The 18896-nt window shown below is 40.8% G+C and overlaps 1 long non-coding RNA gene across 1 annotated transcript; it reads right to left on the reverse strand.

Moving 5' to 3' along the window:
- Positions 1-662: 662 nt before the first annotated feature.
- LOC125486767 lies at positions 663-18852 on the reverse strand. Its single transcript, XR_007265390.1, has 3 exons — positions 18764-18852; positions 1285-1395; positions 663-714 (listed from the first exon to the last, which is right to left on the reverse strand). It is a non-coding gene; the product is annotated as an uncharacterized LOC125486767 (long non-coding RNA).
- Between the last annotated feature and the right edge of the window lie 44 nt (positions 18853-18896).

The raw sequence follows: 18896 nt of genomic DNA on the forward strand, positions 1-18896 counted from the left end.
CTTGTATGAAAGTAGCAAAGTACAGAATTGCAGATGGAGGAGTTAAATACCTGGACACATACATGCCACAGCATTGTCCCTCAGTACTCAAATATTAAACTTATACATACGACTGATTTATCTTATGAATTCATTATTCTATTAGTACTGCAGAAGCTCAAGCACTCCACTCCGAGTAAAATGAATCAGTTTTCTTAAGTCAGGAAACTGGAAGAAGTAGAATTTGACAGGTTTCAACAGTGAGTGACCATCTTGTGATTCCTACGGGAACGTGTGTGAGACAAACTCAACAGAACAGGCCAACATCAACTGCTCAAATACGTACCAATAATCACTGTCTACGTTCACACACAAAGGATGACCACTTCAGCAAGGGTGTGGAGGTGCCAGTGTTGGACTAGGGTGGACAAGGTTAGAAATCACACAACACTAGGTTATAGTCCAGCAGGGGTTATTTGGAATCACAAAAGCTTTCGGAGCACAGCCCTGAACAGTGCTGCACATGACGAAGGGGCTGCATTCCGAAAGCTTGTGTGATTCCAAATAACACCTGTTGGACTATAACCTAGTGTTGTGTGACTTCTTATTTCAGCAAGGGGACTGATGAGAACTCAAGCGTACTACTCCTTTGGATCTAAATACCCAATATAAATTAGAACTTACATGGTTAGCTTCAATAGAGTCAGAGCCTCAATGCATGCTGGTATGGGCTCACTGAAAAGACAGAAACATTGTTCATGTCACAAAGCTGTGGCGCTGAGGCGATGTTAAAGTGACCAGAAATATTCTGCTACAGTAATGTATCAGATACAGTTTGGCAGATTTATATGTCCTGCTTATCTTCATCCCCTCCCCCACTGTGCTCCCTGACCTATGTTGGCTTATGGTGTGCTAACACATGGATTAAAATTTTAATCCATTTCTTCCAAGACTTCCACCACATTTCTGTCACATTCTCCAGGGTCCTCCCATCCTCAGGTTTTGATGTAGAGTGTGCACTATCCAGATTGCAGAGCCTACAAAAATTCTTTCATTCAAGGATGATAATGCTTTAAAACATCTCTCTGCCAAGATCATAAACATTCTGTAAAGTCATAATAGATGCCTTTCAGCAGGAGTAAATTGTATTTTCTAATACATATTGACAACCAAGATGCAAAAACAGATCTCGGTATGATTCAATTTCCAATTCTTAATAAATTTAGACAGTGTGTGTGTTGGATAGGAACATAGTTATCAAAAGTTGATATGCTGCAGGGCAGACTTCAGCTTATTATACAATACCTGGGCCATGTAGACTGTATTTCCAGTGAGTAACAGCCTTTCTTCCTGAAGCACTGGGGTGTTCCTCACAAAAGACACACAGCTTCAAACATGAACACTCAGCATCACTCTCTGGAAAGGTGACAAAAAACACATTGCTAAGTTTTGCTGATGTTAATGCCTCACGATGACCCCAAACCAGAACTAACTCAAAATGTACTTCCTTGCTCCTTTGCTGTAAAGAATTACCTATCAAAATTAAGCTTCAAACTTGTAGGTCTGTAATGACTTTCAATTTGCATTTAATTTGTGCCTTCAATGTAGTAAAACATCCCAAAGCACTTCACATACGCATTAGCAAGCAACTGTTGACCCCGAGTCACATAAAGAGAAATTAACATGGACGATCAAAGATAGTTTTAGGCAACTTTTTAAAATAGGTACAGAGAAAAGAGTTAAAGAGGGAATTTCAGAATTTAAGATCCGGCAGCTGAAGACTCAGTGAATAGAGTGTGGAACTGGAGAAACAAAGCAGGTCGGGCAGCAGCCGAGAGAAAAAAAAAAAACGACGTTTCGGGTTTACACCCTTCAGCAGGACTCATCAGCTCACGATACAACATCATGAGCTGAAGACTCATCAATGTTGGATGACCACTTGTACTGTTGTCCCAAAGCCCATTTATAAACTCCAATTTAAACAACTGAAGATGCAGAAAGTATAGAGATCATTAATAAGAATTTATAAAATAGGAGGAGATCATATAGCCTTCTGAGCCTGTTCCAGCAACCGATAAGATCATGGGTGATCTTCTACCGCAGCTTCATTTCCCTGCCCTAACCCCATATTTCTTCATTCCTAAGTGTCCGATAATCTACCAATCTCAGTCTTGAATATACAACTGAGCATCCTTGGCCCTCTGGGATTGCAACGTTCAGATTCCTCTGACAAAATTCCTTCACATTCCCCTCCTGACCAGCCAAACATATTCTGAACATGCAACTACATCCAAACTCCTTCTTTGGGGAAACAACGTCACAACATTTACTTGACAAGCTACAAAAAAAGTGCCATTAACTCTTTGGTCTTTACCATACACCCATTTACTAAAATGCATTGTGCCCAAATCTGTTTTTTTTTCTTAAATTGCACAGCATCTTTCAAAAGGGTGACAAAGCTTGACATGAAAGTGGGATTCAACATGACCAGTGCGCACTGCCCCAAAAATGTATCTAATAGTCCGCAATTAAAAATAATCTTTAAAAATGGTCAAGTATTTCATCCTGAAATCAGAACATTTTGATCAAATCACTGAAGCCCTAATTGACTTGCAAAAATTACAAGCACCAATAATTAGATGGATTCCCTCAAGGCATTCCTCAGCAATAGCTTTTAAAAGGAACAGGCCAGATAAGCAACGAATCATTAGAAACATCAGGCTAAATTTTAAGGGAGTGTTTTAATGTTCCCTGCCTTCCCCTCCCCCTCAAATTAGTCATATGCAAACTAACTAACTTTATAAAAAGAGGCCTCCCTCCAGTCATATCACAACTTGAACTGAGATGGGACTTCTGCCGCTCAGTGGAAGAAAGGAAGTCCACACTGCAAGAACTAGCGACTAATTTGCTTGAGGGAGGGCAGATTTTACAGGCCCTGGGATACACCCAGATGGATAAATCAGTAAAACATGCAAGTGACACACGTTGATCCCAATCACATCAAATTGGAGCTCCAGTAGGACCAGTACAGCCATTTCCAAGTGTCACTTTCTTGAACTTACTTTTCCCTTTGGACAGGAACCACCTCCCCAATGACGTACACTTGCCCCCCCATTGTCCTTTTCACCAAATTTAGTGAAAAAGATGGCCTTCCCACTTTTCCCTACCTTCCCAGTGCATTGTGGCACTGAAGGTAGAATAAAGGCCTCAGTAGGATATTAACTGCCCCCATAAGAGCCTGCAATAGGCCCATGTGCAGTCAGGTTAGTGCACACCTTAAAAAAAACCTAGCAAGTTAATGTAGTAGTCCCACTGAACCTCCATTTTGAAGTATACATGGCATGTTGGAAATAGTATGTGTCATTCGCAGGTTTCAGCTGTTTTTCCTTGTGGGCACAAGGTTGGAGGTGGGAGGGCAATAATGGGCCACCCACGTGTCATATTTCATACGCTTCTCTCCTTCCTCCACCAACCCCAAAGAAAACAAACCCAACAGTTTGTTTGGGGCCATATGTTCCTGTGTCTGAAGCTGCTCATTAGCAACATCAGATATAATTGACACCCTAAAACAAAGTAAAAATACTGTGGACGCTGACAATCTGAACTAAAAGCACCAATTTCTGGAGATGCTGAGCTGGTTTGGTGAGAGAAACAGAGTTAACATAGAAGGGTCCAATTGGAACTTTCTTCTGAACTGTAGAGAGGTAGAAGCCTCAAAAGATTAACTTTGTCTCTCTCTCTCTCCCCACACAGATGCTGCCAGACCTGCTGAGCTTCTCCAACATTTTCTGGACTTATACTAAAAATGCTGTTCTGAATACCGTATGTATCAACAAAGATTCTAATATCACAATACCATATGATTTAATTTGAAGTTATGTATGTCTCTCTTTGGGTACTGTTTGTAAACATTATATTAATAAAGTCACCTTATTTGGGCTTAATATTGAGACTGGTGTATGTTAAAGCACATGTGGTTTCAAGTTAGGAAATCTACATTTCTACTCTTCAGATGATGTTTGTAACTGGATCCCTGCAGAAATTTAAGGCGTACCATTTTGCAATAATTCAGCATTTTTCACACATTTGAGAAGTGATAATGAATGCTTCACCCCAGCAGCCTTGGTCCCAAATATTGATAGGCCTGCAGATAGTCTTTAGAGATAGGTATCCAGTCTGAGGATTCAATAAGACAGATTCAGGAAGAGAGGCTGGAGCTCTCTGGGATGCATAAGGTAATGGTTCTGCAAGGATTAATGATAGAGACTGTATTAAGCACCACCCAATCTGATGATGTTATTCGGTGGGGAAAAGGCTGAACGCATTTGAATCATGAAAAGGTCAGACCTACTATCCGAGATCTCCTGATAGTCTTAATAACAATGCTAATTTACTTGTGTAGCTTGTCTCTGATGGCCAATGCACAGTAAACTACATCATCGTTAAGAGATTCTTCTCATTAAGACTCACTGTTGATTTTCCTCTCCCGTTGTAAACCAAGAGGGGCCTTGGGCCCAATCAAGGAAACAGGATGGTGACAGTAAACCACCCCAACCACAAGCTGGCAGTGGCTGGCATCACAACACTTTCGGCAAAGTGCATCTGCTACCCATTAGGGCAGTAACAAAATGACATGCAATCCACTGAGACAAGTGAGATTAGCACGTATCACATGCACTAATCCACCTTATGGACTTAATTCATATATTAATCAAAGTGGTTAGACGTAATACCAAAACGGGCCATGACAGGCATCCTATGAACAAATTAATTGCTTTAAAAAGTCACAACAGTTGCCAGATGCAAATTAATCCCACAATCCTCAACAGAAACAAGACAACACAGAATGAATCGAAAATTACAGATCAATCTCAAACTCACATAACAAGACCTGCAGCTATGAAAAGGAGTGCAACACTCACGTAAATAGCTGAGAGTGACAGATATAGCATTAATCCCACACACATTCATTATCAGAGACAAACAATTACAGAACAATTCTCATGCCTGACAAACACAGATTGAATGCCACATTCAAATAGAAATTGCAGAGACCGGGATACACAGAATGATTCCAGCAAATTTTAGAAGGGCTCACACTGTGAATTTGAGTTCAGTGTCACACATACAGAATGCATGATATATTCAAATTCAGTGCTGTATACTGACAGATACAACATTGAGCCTGTTGGACTTTCCAGTGTTTCTGAATTACATCAGCTCACAGTCTACATTAAAAGCAAAATACTGCAAATTCTGTAAATCTCAAATGATACACAAAGAAAACGCTGGTAAGATTCAGCAGGTCAATCATCTGTAGACACAGGGAGGAAGGAGTGACATTTCAGAATCGTTGCCAGTAGGGATTTCCATTTACAGGTCATTGTAACACCTTCACCTCAGAGTCACACAACTCCAGCTTCAAGTCCCATTCCAGGGCTAGAGCATAACAATAATCAGGTTATAGTGTCATAGAGTCATACAGCATGGAAACAGACCCTTCAGTCCAATGAGTCCACACCGACCACATTCCCAAACTAAACTAGTCCCACTTGCCTGCATTTGGCCCATATCCCTCCAAACCTTTCCTATTCATGTATGTGTCTAAATGTCTATTAAACATTGTACCTGCATCCACCACTTTCTCTGCCAGTTCATTCCGCACACGAACCACACTCTGTGTAAAAAAGTTGCCCCTTATATCCTTTCTCCTCTCACCTTAAAAATACGGTCCCCTAGTTTTGAACTCCCCCACCCTAGGGAAAAGACCCTTCGCTATTCAACTTTTCTATGCCTCTCATGATTTTATAAACTTCTTTAAGGTCATCCCTCAACCTCCTACACTCCAGTGAAAAGAAGTCCCAGCCTAGCCAGCCTCTCCTTATAACTCAAACCCTCCATTCCCAGCAACATCCTGGTAAATCTTTTCTGAAGCCTCTCCAGCTTAATAATATCCTTTCTATAGCAGGGCGACCAGAACTGTACACAGTGCTCCAGAAGAGGCCTCACCAACGTCCTGGTATCGTGTCTCAGAGGAGACATTAAACCAAGGTTCCATTTATTTTCTTGGATGGTGCAAAAAAATGCCATGGCATTTTGAAGAGCAGAGGTGGGTATGCATGGTTTCCCAGTCAATATTTATCGCTCAATAAACAGTTCAAAAACACATTATCAAGATGCTATCACATTGCTATTGATAGCACCTTGTTGTGTACAAATTGGCTGCCCCATTTTGTACCTTTCAACCCGTGGTTACATTTCAAAAGTACTCCATTGGCTTGATATCTAGTGGTCAAGAAAGCTGCCATATAAAATCTGAGTCTTTTCAAATGTGCATTTCCCATTGCAAGCAAGAAATGACAAAACTTAACAAAAACGGAAAAAGAAACCTTCACTTGAAAGCTTTTGGGAGAGAAAAACAAACATTTTACACTTTGCCCAACCATTAGCTTTTCAGTTTAATGCTAACAAGGGATAGGAACAGCAATTATTCAAACTGTTGCTTACAGCAGTTATAAACTTGTCATTTTGGCTTCTGCATTCCAATTTACTAAAAGAGAACCCTTTTTGAGTCATTACAGTTGTTTTGAATAAAGTGACAGTATAAGCAATACCCATTTAAAAAGTTCCATTTCCATTCTCGAAAGAAATGAATAATCGCTCAGATAGCACAGAAACCTGAATTGCTGCACCTAACACTGGATGACCTTTTACAAAAGCAAAAAGAATCCAGCAACCAAGTGAATAATTACAAGTCATTAGCTCATTCGGAGGATGTAGCACTGCAAATTCAATGACAGAATTTAAAGTTGATGTAACTCTTTCTGCTAATGCTGGAGATGTTTTTTTTTTGTAGGTAGGATATGTAAATGAGCAGTGTGCAAGCAGGAAAAAAAAACAGTTGACTCTGAAATGTTTTCCTGATATATTGAAAATGTTCTGTGGCCATTAAGAAGTCACGACAAATATTCTCACTGAAACTTCCCTTTCTTTTTCAGTTTGTTACAGTTTACATGGGATTGACAAAATGTTGGTTAACCACCTTCAAATAAAACTGTAAGAAACAGGAACAGGAGTAGGCCATTCTGCCCTTCGAGCCTGCTCTGTCATTCAACAGGATCATGGCTGATCTGACATTACTCATAACCATTTTCCTGTTTTTTTTTCCATAACCCTCAATTCCTCTACTAATTAAGAATCTATTCGATCTCAGACATAAATACACACATGGTCTCTGCCCCCACAGTTCTCTGTGGCAAGGAGTTCCAAAAATGTACAACCCTCAACGAAGAAATTCCTCCTCATCTCTGTCTTAAATCAGTGCCCCTTTATTCTGAGACTATGTCCTCTGGTCCCAGGATCTCCCATGAGGGAAAACATCCTCTCGGCATTTACCCTGTCCAGTCCCTCAAGAATCCTATATGTTTGAATGAGACCACTCCTCATCCTTCTCAACTCCAGTGAGTAGAGTCCCAACATGTTTAGCCTTTTTCCATCAGTTGAACCACAATTTTTGGATTTGGCAGATAGTTTCACATTTAACCCTGTCATCCCTAATTGTGGCATCAATATGCACAGGCTTGGCTGCACCAGTAACTGAATTCTTCTGTAACAAAGATGTCCTCGATTGGAACTTGATCCCAGGGCCTCACAATTCAGAGGAAGCAGAGCTACACATTGAGCCACTCCAGTCAAATTATTGCAGTGAATTTTATCAAACCATATTAATGAGAAAAAAGCAAAATGGGATCCTCTACTGCTGGCTATTCAGCTATGGATGGGTATTGTGTTACATTTCTACCACCACTGGTGTATAATTATAAAAATTCACAATGGTCAATTATCATAAATTATCCTCTAAAGCTGCCCAATTCCTCCACTTGAAAATTATATACAATATTAACACTTAATTGTGCAGTAGGATAGTTTTGAAAAACATTAAAAAGGAGTTCAAATACTTTCCTGCAAAATGAGCTTTTGATGTCCAAAACATCAAATAGCAATCACCATTTAATTTTTAAAAGCAGAAATGGCCAGGAATGAGGGCTGTCTATGCATGCCTTTGAAAGTCAGGGAAGAAAAGGTTTGTAATAATATTGTCAATTGTTGCAGTGGTGGTTTAATCTCTTGAAATGTATTTATCTTCCCATGTTACATAAGCCAGTCACCAAGTTGATAATGTGTTCCCATACCTCAGCCATTATAGCTTGAACAAGTTATCTCCAAGGTACAGGAGTTTAGGCTATGCATTAGTTTTCATCTAATTTCCTCTATTAAAAAGAACATGCAAAATCTCTGTCCACATTTCCATGGTGACACAACTTGTATAAGGAGCTCAGCATCTCTGGGGGGATATACAGTGACAGACAATATGCAATGTCACTCTAAGCAAGATCATATTACAGAAAAAAACTGAAAATTATTACATGCTGCATCTCATTACTGTTACGATTTCTAACAATTTACTCCACAGAGTTATTTATTTCACAGTCACCGCAGCACATGTAATATTTCCTGCAGTTAACCAAAATGGGCACCATCTAATTGCTTCACTTCAATGGTTTATATTTTCGTGCAGGGCAAGGGAAATAGCAGCTCACTGGGGAGTCCCACTTGCAGGATAATAAAACACTAAAATTACTGTCCAAATTTGCATGCATCTGAAGATCCCAACACAACTCACGCTGTACTGTGCCAAGCTTTCATGCCAACACTATTCATTCTTGGTGTACATATTTGACATTTCCATGCACTTGGAAAGGGCAGAGATTTCTTGCTGAACAACAAACCTTCCAGCTAATTTACTAATTGTCCACCGCCGCTTCAGTACGGTGATCGTGATATCATGGCACATGCAACGCCTGCATCTGCTCTCTGATCCTCAAGTCTCATTTTAAGAAGGATTCCAGAATGGAACAAAATGCCCCTGTTAGTTTTGATTTCTGCTTTCCAATTCTGCCTTAACGGTCTGAAGAAGCAGGAGCAAACAACGGGGAGCACTGCAAGATTGTCAACTCTGTGATACTCTCATGTGGTCAACATATTAAAAAGAGGACTCTGAGCCAGGAGGCCCAGGTTCAAGCCCCATCTGCCCCAGATGTGTGTCACAATATATTTGAACAAGATAACTAAAATAACTACAAAGAAAAGACCCTGTTTACCTGATCACCTCCAGCGAATCAAGATGCAGTGACTGATTCCATTGCTCTGGACTAGAAAGGACAAAATTGAGCAATATCCAATGACCACTGCTGGAAAGTGTACAGAATTTTGAGCAAGGACAGGACCCAGCTCAGCTGGGATGGCCAGTGTTCACAATCTTGATTCAACAATAAAAAGCAGTAAAGTGCATGAGACAGCAAATTGCTGCTGATATGCATGCAACAAGCTGCCCAGTTTAAGATCTCAATACCTTTTGGACAGAGAGGTGACAGGAAACAATATTAAGCTTTTCAAAATGAAGAATTAAAAATTTTAACCCCTATCGACCTTGACATTTATTTATATTTGTATGCCAATAGCCTATTACTATTGACAATCAAAAAAAAAACCCCATGTGTTCATGAATTCATGCGGGCACAAGAACAACTGCAGAGAGAGAGAATAAAACCCAGACAGCACATTGGTATAAATTTTCTGTGGCTAGGTCAGTCAGACATTTGCTGATATACATTGACAACAAACTGCACAATTGACTCATGTATTGTGCTGTCTAGATATCAGCAATCAGTTTTGTCTCACATGGGTTTCAGCCATTTTCAACCAGGAACATTCATAAAAGCATTGTTGAGGTTGGTTAGCTCGCCAAGCTGGTTTGTTGTTTTGCAGATGTTTCATTACCATGCTGGGTAACATCCTCAGTGCAGCCTCCGATGAAGCGTCAGTGTGTTTTCCCACCTGGTTTTTAAACTCTGGGGTCTGTTGAGATGGATTGCCTCACTTCCGGTTTTCCTTCATAATGGAATGTATATGGGGTTGAGTTCAATGTGTTTATTAATAGCATGCTTCGTGGAGGTGCCATGCTGCCAGGGATTCTTGTGCCTGTCTCTGCCTAGCCTGTCCCAGGATCTTGGTGTTGTCCCAGTCGAAGTGGTGGTTCTCCTTGTCCATGTGGATTGAGATGAGTGAGTATCGGTCGTGTCTTTTTGTAGCCAGTTGGTGTTCATGTACTCTTGTTGTTAGTTTCCTTCCTGTTTGTCCGATGTAGTGTTTCTCGCAGTCTCTGCAGGGGATCTTGTAGATGACATTGGTCCTGTTCATGGCGAGGAGTGGGTCCTTGGTTCAAGTGAGCAGTTGTTGCAGGGTTGAGGTGGGCTTGTGTGTCACTCTGATACCCAGCGGTTGTAGGAGTCTTGTGGTGAGTTCCGACATGTTCCTGATTTAGGGTAGTGTGATGAGTGTGTCGGGGCATGTAGAATCTTTCTGATGCTGTTCGTGTAGGCATCTTCTGACCCAGTTCTTTGAATATCCATTATCCTTCAACACTTGGAAGAGGTATTATTCTTCCTCTTGGCGTAGTTCCATGTTGCTGCAGTGTGTTGTTGCCCTTTTAAATAGTGTTCGCAAAACCTTAGAGATTCATAAAAGCAGCCCAGCCTGTGAGTAAACATAGGCTGATGTTTCAGGCCTAGACCTTTCTTCAGAAATGGGTCTAGGCCCAAAACAACAGCCTTCCTGCTCCTCTGATGCTGCTTGGCCTGCTGTGTTCATCCAGCTCTACACCTTGTTAGCTCAGATTCTCCAGCATCTGCAGTTCCTACTATCTCTCCCCAGCCTGTGCGAGGTTAGTTTGATAGAAGTTTAATACCTACCACAGGAGGGCACTGCAGAGACTGTACATACCACACAAAGTCCCTTTGAAAATACATTTTTAGAGTATTGAATGATTGAACTCACATTAAGTCGCGATCAACTAATGAAAAAAACAGGAGAAAGTGGATTTTTACCTGCAGGCAGAATAAGGTAATCAATTGGAATAAACCTTGGTTTACAGGTGGTTGAATTAGAACTGTACACACAAGGAAAATTGGTGCAAATCTGAATGATCTCTCTGGGTTCATTCGTGTGCTTTATTATTCTGAGTCAAAGAAACATTTGACAGCTCCAGCCAAAAAGAAAAAAAGCATCTCCACTTAAGCTGTCATCTTCAAAGCTGTTCTGCCAATATCAAATAGCAAAGCAGCAGATTGATTAGCTAATTATTTTCTGACATTTTATAATATATATTGTTTAATAGAGGGAGGCTACAATGACAGAAGAGATTTGGTGAGCCAATTACACCCGATATGCCCATTTTGTCAGAACCATGCGACAATTGGATTATGCCTCATTTGTGTGGACAAAATGTCCATAGGGCTGAATGTTAGGACCCAGATTGTACACTGACCTTGGAATTGGGAATTTTTTTGACTATCTTGGTTTTCTAGGGATCGTCTAGGTATCCCATCCTTGCTGATGATGTGACCCAGGAAGCAAATGGAATCCCTGGAAAATTCACACTTGTCATTCAGCATGGAGTTTCATTTGGATAATCATAGAATCCCTACAGTGTGGAAACAGGCCATTCAGCCCAACAAGGCCACACCGCCCCTCTGAAGAGCATCCCACCCAGATCCATTCCCCCGATTTCCCATGTCTAACCCATCTAACCTAAACATCCCTAGGGCACTATGGGCAATTTAGCATGGTCAATCCACCTACCTTGCACATCTTTGGACTGTGGGAGGAAACCAGAGCACCCGGAGGAAACCCACGCAGACACAGGGAGAACATGCAAACTCCACACAGACAGTCGCCCGAGGGTGGAATCGAACCCGGGTCCCTGGCGCTGTGAGGTAGCAGTGCTAACTGCTGAGCCACTGTGCCACCCTAAATGTGAGGTATTACATTTGGTAATACAAAGAAGGACAGGACTTGCACAATTAATGGTAGGGCCCTGGGTAGTGTTACCAAACAGAGACCTAGAGGTTTGGATACATAATTCTTTGAAATTTGTATCACATGTAGACGGGATGGTCGAGAAGGCATTTAGCACGTTTTTCTTCATCGCTCAGATCTTTCAGTATATGAGTTGGGATGTCATGTTGAGGCTGTACAGTACTTTGATGAGGCCTCTTCTAGGGTACTGTAGACAGTTCTGGTTGCCCGATTATAAGAAGGATATTATCAAGCTAGAGAGGGTTCAGAAAAGATTTAGCTGATGTTGCTGGGAATGGAGGGTTTGAGTTATAAAAATAGACAAGAAAGGCTGGGACTTTTTCCACTGGAGGATGAGATTGAGAGGTCACCTAATAGATGTTAATAAAATCATGAGGGGCATAGATAAGGTGAATGACAAGGGTCTTTTCCCTAGGGTGGGGAAGTTCAAATTAGGGAGCATATTTTTAGGTGAGAGGACAAAGATTTTAAAAAAGGACATGAGGGGTAACTTTTTTTTTTTAAAAACACAGAGTGGTTCCTGTGTGGAAATGAACTGGCAGAGGAAGTACTGGATGCAGGTACAGTTACAACATTTAAAAGACATTTGGATATGTGCATGAATAGGAAAGGTTTGGAGGGATTTGAGCCAAATGTAGGCAGATGGGACTAGTTTAGTTTGGAAACGTGGTCAGCGTGTACTGGTTGGACCAAAGGATCTGTTTCTGTGCTATAGGACTCTATAACACTTGTTCTTAGGACATCATGTAACCTCCTATCATGGAACTGGATAGTTTCAGCATTCATCAGAATACCATCCATGTGACCTATGACACTGTCTAGTCCCCGAAAATAGTGTGTCAGGAAATCTCTGGTGCAGGATTGATACCAAAGAATAGCCTATTGAAACAGCTTTGACCAAAAAGGGTTAATGAAAGTGGTGAGGATTCAAGATGTCTCATCCAGAGGGACCAACCAAAACCCACTGTTGCCATCCAGCTTAAGTGTTCCACTACTAGTGGATTGTTTAGCCAAACGTTCATCATCTGAGAACACAGGATGAATTTCTCTACCAACTGCTTTTTAGAGCTGTGTGAGATTGATAAATTTGTGTGGAGCCGAAGGACTTGGAAGCAGACTTGGGAGCACCTATGTGTGATCTTTGAAGGTTAGTGAGACACACTACAAACATTTTTAACTGTAGGTATGGTACTGTGGGCAACCCTCAGCTTTAACCCTGCGGTAGAATGTTCATCTCTGTTAATCTCTGTTTGCTGATCTAACAACTGCGTCTAGAAGATTACACTTTTTCTGGTGGAAAGATTGGTAGAGGTGAATTTTGTTCCTTGTTGGGTTGCTGATGGGCAATTGAAGTTGCTGATTGAAATCAGTCATTATGTAGACCAAGAAAACAATGTCCCACTACAGCACATTTTGTTAAAAGCAATACACTGTGGATGCTGGAAATCTGAAACAAACACAAAGTGCTGGAGAAACTCAGCAGGTCCGGCAGCACGTGTGGAGAGAGAAACAGAGTTAATATTGAGTACAGGATGACTGTTCTGCAGAAATCACTTTGTAGCCTTGTTGTATTTTTTGTTGATTAAGTTTGTTGTTGAATCATTGTTGTTATAAATATAGTTGTCGCAGAATAAAGACGAAAACCTGTTAAATTTTCATTTTTCTTTTACATGCTGTTTCTTCCCTTACCAATATTGCATCTTCATAGATATGAATGAATGAAATATTCCTTCTCCAAGATGGCTCAAGAATTGCCTAAAGATTTGTCGGTAGAAACTTCTTCAAAACGGCTTCTCTCAAAAAGATCCAATGATTTTGTTTGACAGTATCAAAGATGGCTGCTATAAAACTACCTAGTTGTTGAATAAAGGCTACGTACTTTGCTCACTAAAGAACAACAGGAATCTCTTGACTGAAAATAAAAATTGCTGGAGATCACAGCAGGTCAGGCAGCATGCGTGAACAGAGAGCAAGCTAACGTTTCCAGTCTAGATGACTCTTCATCAGGTGAGCCATCTAGGCTCAAAACACAAGCTTGCTCTCTCTCCATGGATGCCGCCTGACCACTGGGATCTCCAGCAATTTGTTGTTTTCAATGCAGATTCCAGCATCTGCTGTAATTTATTCCTACAATGGGAATTTCTTAACCTACAGAAATGTCTGCTAAGTCCTGGGCCCATTTGGGCACAGATCTGTTTGTCAATGATGATCATTCTTTTCTCATCGTAGTTGATTCCTACTCAAGGTGGTTCAAAGTGAACAAACTGACATCAGTGACCACCAAAGTGGTTGAAGAGCCAAAAACGAGATACTCGCCACCAAAAGTATTCCAGATATTGTTATTTCTGACAATCACCCACAGTTCATTGAGATGTTTGGAACACTTACAAAGACAATAGGCAGTCAACATGTCGCCAGTTTGCCTAGAATCCCTCAGTCCAATGCAGAGGTAGAATGAGTGGCTCAGACAATGAAACATCTAGAGAAGTTCCAGATTTTCTTCCTGCTCTGATCACCCACACCTTCACTCTGCACTCCCCAGGGCTGAACCCATCAGAACTGCTGATGGGGCGCAGATTTTAAACAAAAACAACTCCTTACGTTGCCAAGTAACTTGGTGTCAAGAAATAATACTCAAACAATCAGATCGCTTCCCAGAAGGAATACCACTTCTGAAGTAGGTAGCCTCAGAATTATAACGTGCACCAAAACATTTGCTTACTTTCGAAATGAGCAAATAGTCTTGATAAGGGTCCTTCAATAGGAAGGGTACTGTTCAGAAGCGAAGGCCTTTGCAGCTTCGATCGTAACTTCGAGACACAGCCAAAGACCCTATCCATCACAACCACCACTAACAAACCAAACAATTCCCCCTTAACTACTAACTATTCCCCAACTGAACTAAATTCTACTGGTATGCTATCACAGTAAACAAAAGTCCCACTTATATAAACCCAAGTAATAAGAAAATAAATTAAAAATTAGTGTCTCAAAGTCTACACACCTTTCTTCTGCTGTTCTCAAGTCATAAACACCTTTCTCCCACTGATCTGGCTGTCAGGGATGTTTTCTCCATGAAGTCTTCTATGAGGACTCTTAGCTAGAAGTGCTGTGGTACCTTTTGTGGATAGAAGGTGCTTTCTTAGAGAGCTTAGCGATTTCTTGTGAGCTAAATGCTTATTTCTCAGGTGGCAGTTCCTTCTCAGACCGATTTTCAGAAACCCTCTCCTTGGATGACATACCAATTTTCATTGGTCCGAGGTTGTCAAAGCCATCAAACATAAATTCAATTGGCTTTCTATTACTAAGTGCTTGGTTTAAATTAATTGCCTGATTCCAGCTCGTTGCCAAAGCATCAAAACACACAACCAATCGATACGCATTTCAGTTTCAGAACTGGCTATACCCCTTTTAGCTGCTTAGACACATTTTCTGTACAAACCTCTAAGCTTTGAAAAGCACTTTACCTCCTAAAAAGGAGACACGCACTCCTCCCCATCTAATTTTTACAAACAAATTCTAGCTTCCTGCCTTCCAATTCACAATTAGTCTACACAACAGTGGCTCAATGGTTAACACTGCTGCCTCATAGCGCCAGGGACCCAGGTTTGATTCCACCCTTGGGCGACTGTGTGTGGAGTTTGCACATTCTCCCCATGTCTGCATGGGTTTCTGCTGGGCACTCTGGTTTCCCCCCCACAGTCCAAAGATGTGCAGGTTAGGTGTTTTGGCCGTGCTAAATTGTCCATAGTGTCTAGGGGTGTGTAAGTTAGGTGGATTAGCCATGGGAAATACAGGGTTACGGGGAAAGTGTAGGGGGATGGGTGAGATGCTCTTTAGAGGGGCGATGTGGACTTGTCGGGCTGAATGGCCTGTTTCCAAACTGTAGGCAATCTATGATTTTATGAACTTTGTAACAATCTCCACAGTAACACCCGATTCTGCTCCAGCCTCAACTCTCCTGTACTGAAACCTTCATCTATACCTTTGTACCTTGATCATTCTATTGCACGTCCTACATTCTACCTTCTGTAATCTTAAAGTTATCAAAACTTCTGCTGTCTATCTTGTACCAAATCCCATTCCCCCATTACACTTGTGTTCACTGACCTACACTGTTTTCCAATTAAGGCTTCAATTTTAAAATTCACATTCTTGTTTTCAAGTCCTGGCCGTTCTGTATCTTTATAATAACCTTGAGCCCTGCAGCACTCAGAGATAGCAAAGTGTATTCACAGAGTGTATTCACAGTGAGGGGGAACAGCAAGACAAAACTAGATATTGGTGGCATACATCTGAAAGTGAAACCCATAAACTGCTGCTAAACCTTTGGAGATTTGTATTTTATATTGCCTTAGGTTCAGAAACATTGACTATTCCAAAAAGGAACCACATGCCCAAATGAACAAAATCACGCACTGACCAGACCCCATTATCTAGCTGAATGTAGCAAGGCCCAGCAAGTTGGAATATACTTAAAGATGAGGTGTCGTGTGTTTTCAATGTACAATAGTGTAAGGGTAATCATATAACATACCATGTGATGTACGTGCTGGCAACTCAATGAAAAGGCCTGTACAGTGTACAGCAGTCTGTTCATGGTTGAACCATCCTTGAATAAAGAATTTGTGTTATTGCATTTTATGGTGTAACTGATTCTGTTTTGACTGGTCAACGCCCTTGTGAGCATAAGAGTAGCCATCATAGAGATTAATAGATCATAACACAGGACACTACCTGCAATAGTACACTCCAGTTTATACATGCTCTCATGTGGTCAAGTTTGTCTTCAATAGAAATATATATGTTCCGTCACATTCCTCCTTAGGCCACAAATCAGTGGACAAATTACTGAACACAACAGATAATAGGCAGTGCAAACAATATGTTTAGAAATGAAAATGTTACTAATGTCCTCAATACAAAAGTCACTTCAGTTCTAACATTCAATACCCATATGTAATGGGCTGCCAGAGAAAGTAGTTGAGGCAGGTACAATAGCAACATTTAAAAAACATTTGGATAGGTACATGGATGGGAAGGGTTTAGAGGGATATGGACTAAATGCAGGCAATGCGAACTAGCTGAGGGGGCACCAAGGTCAGCAGGGACCAATCTGGGCTATGACTCTATGATTCTAATAGACAGTGCCTCCATTGCTGGTATCAACCTAGTGAAACTTCTCTGGACTGGCTCCAATACCAGTTATCTTTTGTTACATAAGAGAACCAAAACTGTTCACAACATTCTAGCGGTGGCCTAACTAGTGCCTTCCTTAGTTTTAGCAAAACTCCCCTACTTATATATTCCACTCCCTATGAAATAAAGGCTAACATCCCATTTGCCTTTCCTATTATTACCTGCTGTATTTGGATGCCAGCTTTTTGTGATTCATGGAAGAGGACTCTCAAATTCCTCTTTTCTGTAGCTTTTCCGGTCTTCCTCTATTTAAATAATAATCAACTTCTCTATTCTTCCTGCCAAAGTGTAAAGCCTCAGATTGTCCCTCATTATATTCCCTCTACCAAGCTTTGCCCATTTGCTTAACCTATCTACATACCTGCACAGACTGATATCCCCATCACTTGCCTTCTCATTCTACTTTTGTCTCATCCACAAAAATACATATGTTAATTAAGTGTGGCAGTAACTCCTGAATCTGTTGGCTTTTTAAATAATAATTCAAAAGAGTTCACTTTTGTTAAAAAGAAAACTGATAGGTACTTAACTTACTAGATTCAGACTTTCCAATTCTGCAACATGATGGTGGAATTTACTGTATACTCATGAAACCAAGATTGCTAGTTCAATACCATTACTAATGCACTTGCATACTCCACTTTGAATAAACACATTATTGTGCTATACTATAAAGCAAGGTCATTGTTAGATCTGAATAACCTTAGTCTACCAACATCACATTGGGCATGACTTACGCATGTGGTTTCTAACAATACTATTAAAAGCCTAAACTATCACAAGCTGTAAACCATTTGGCCTGTGGCTTTTGCATGATGATTTTCTGTTGTCTACAGTGTGTTAAAAACATGAAATGTGGGAATAAGATCAATGAAGGCATCTACTCATAACCTACGTTAAGACATGTTAAATGATACACATTGTTAGGGGCCAGACCAAACCCCCTTACAATTTATTAAGATAGCCTAGACCCTAACTTTTTCTTATTTTAAAAGTCCAAGTGGAAGGTATTGTGTTCCAGATGCAATTCGACTTGTCAAACCACCAGATTATACAGCGCTTAAAGCCACAGTATCATCACTACATCAAAAGTTCAAAATATCACAGTCTTGTAATGATACGACTCTTTTCTCAACCCCTCCCCCTCCTTCTGAAATTACCTGCGACAAAACAGGCATAGGGCACAAATATTCCCTGCTGAAATATATTTTCCCGTGTTTAACCATCTGCAAAGTAATGGTAGAGGGTGGAGGGTGGAGTGTGTGAACGTGAGAGAGAGAGAAAAAGGGGTGTGAGAGAAACTGGGCTCCCTCTGCAAACAGAGAGCGTCCCTCCACCAGATACTATGCAACTTTCTCTGATGAAGTAGATAATGAAAGAAATCAGTAATAAGCCAACTCCTTCAGTAGAGGGATTTAAAACACGCATAGGATGGTTTGAACGTGAAAGCCCCATTATTTTCGTAGTCACGAGAAAATAGTCGTGAAAAAGCAAATTATCCAAAAATGCTGCGGTAACAGGTTTTTGGAAAAGCATCTAAAATGTATTTCCATTCCAATTTTTAACCTATTGACTAATAAACATAATAAACATTGATTTTGCTACACCCTGATATTCTATCTGGTTAAAGTTATAAAAGAATACCTACAACACAGTACACCATCTGATACACTCAACCCTTCAGGAGCCATTCCCTCCGCCTGACGAGGCTGCTTTCTCCCTGATCGAGAAGTTAATTGGCCCTCACGGGGAAAGCCTCTTGCCTTTGATAACCCGTGATC

The sequence above is a fragment of the Rhincodon typus genome, chromosome 33 (genome assembly GCF_021869965.1).
Source record: "Rhincodon typus isolate 14 chromosome 33, sRhiTyp1.1, whole genome shotgun sequence".
NCBI classification, from domain to species: Eukaryota; Metazoa; Chordata; class Chondrichthyes; order Orectolobiformes; family Rhincodontidae; genus Rhincodon; species Rhincodon typus.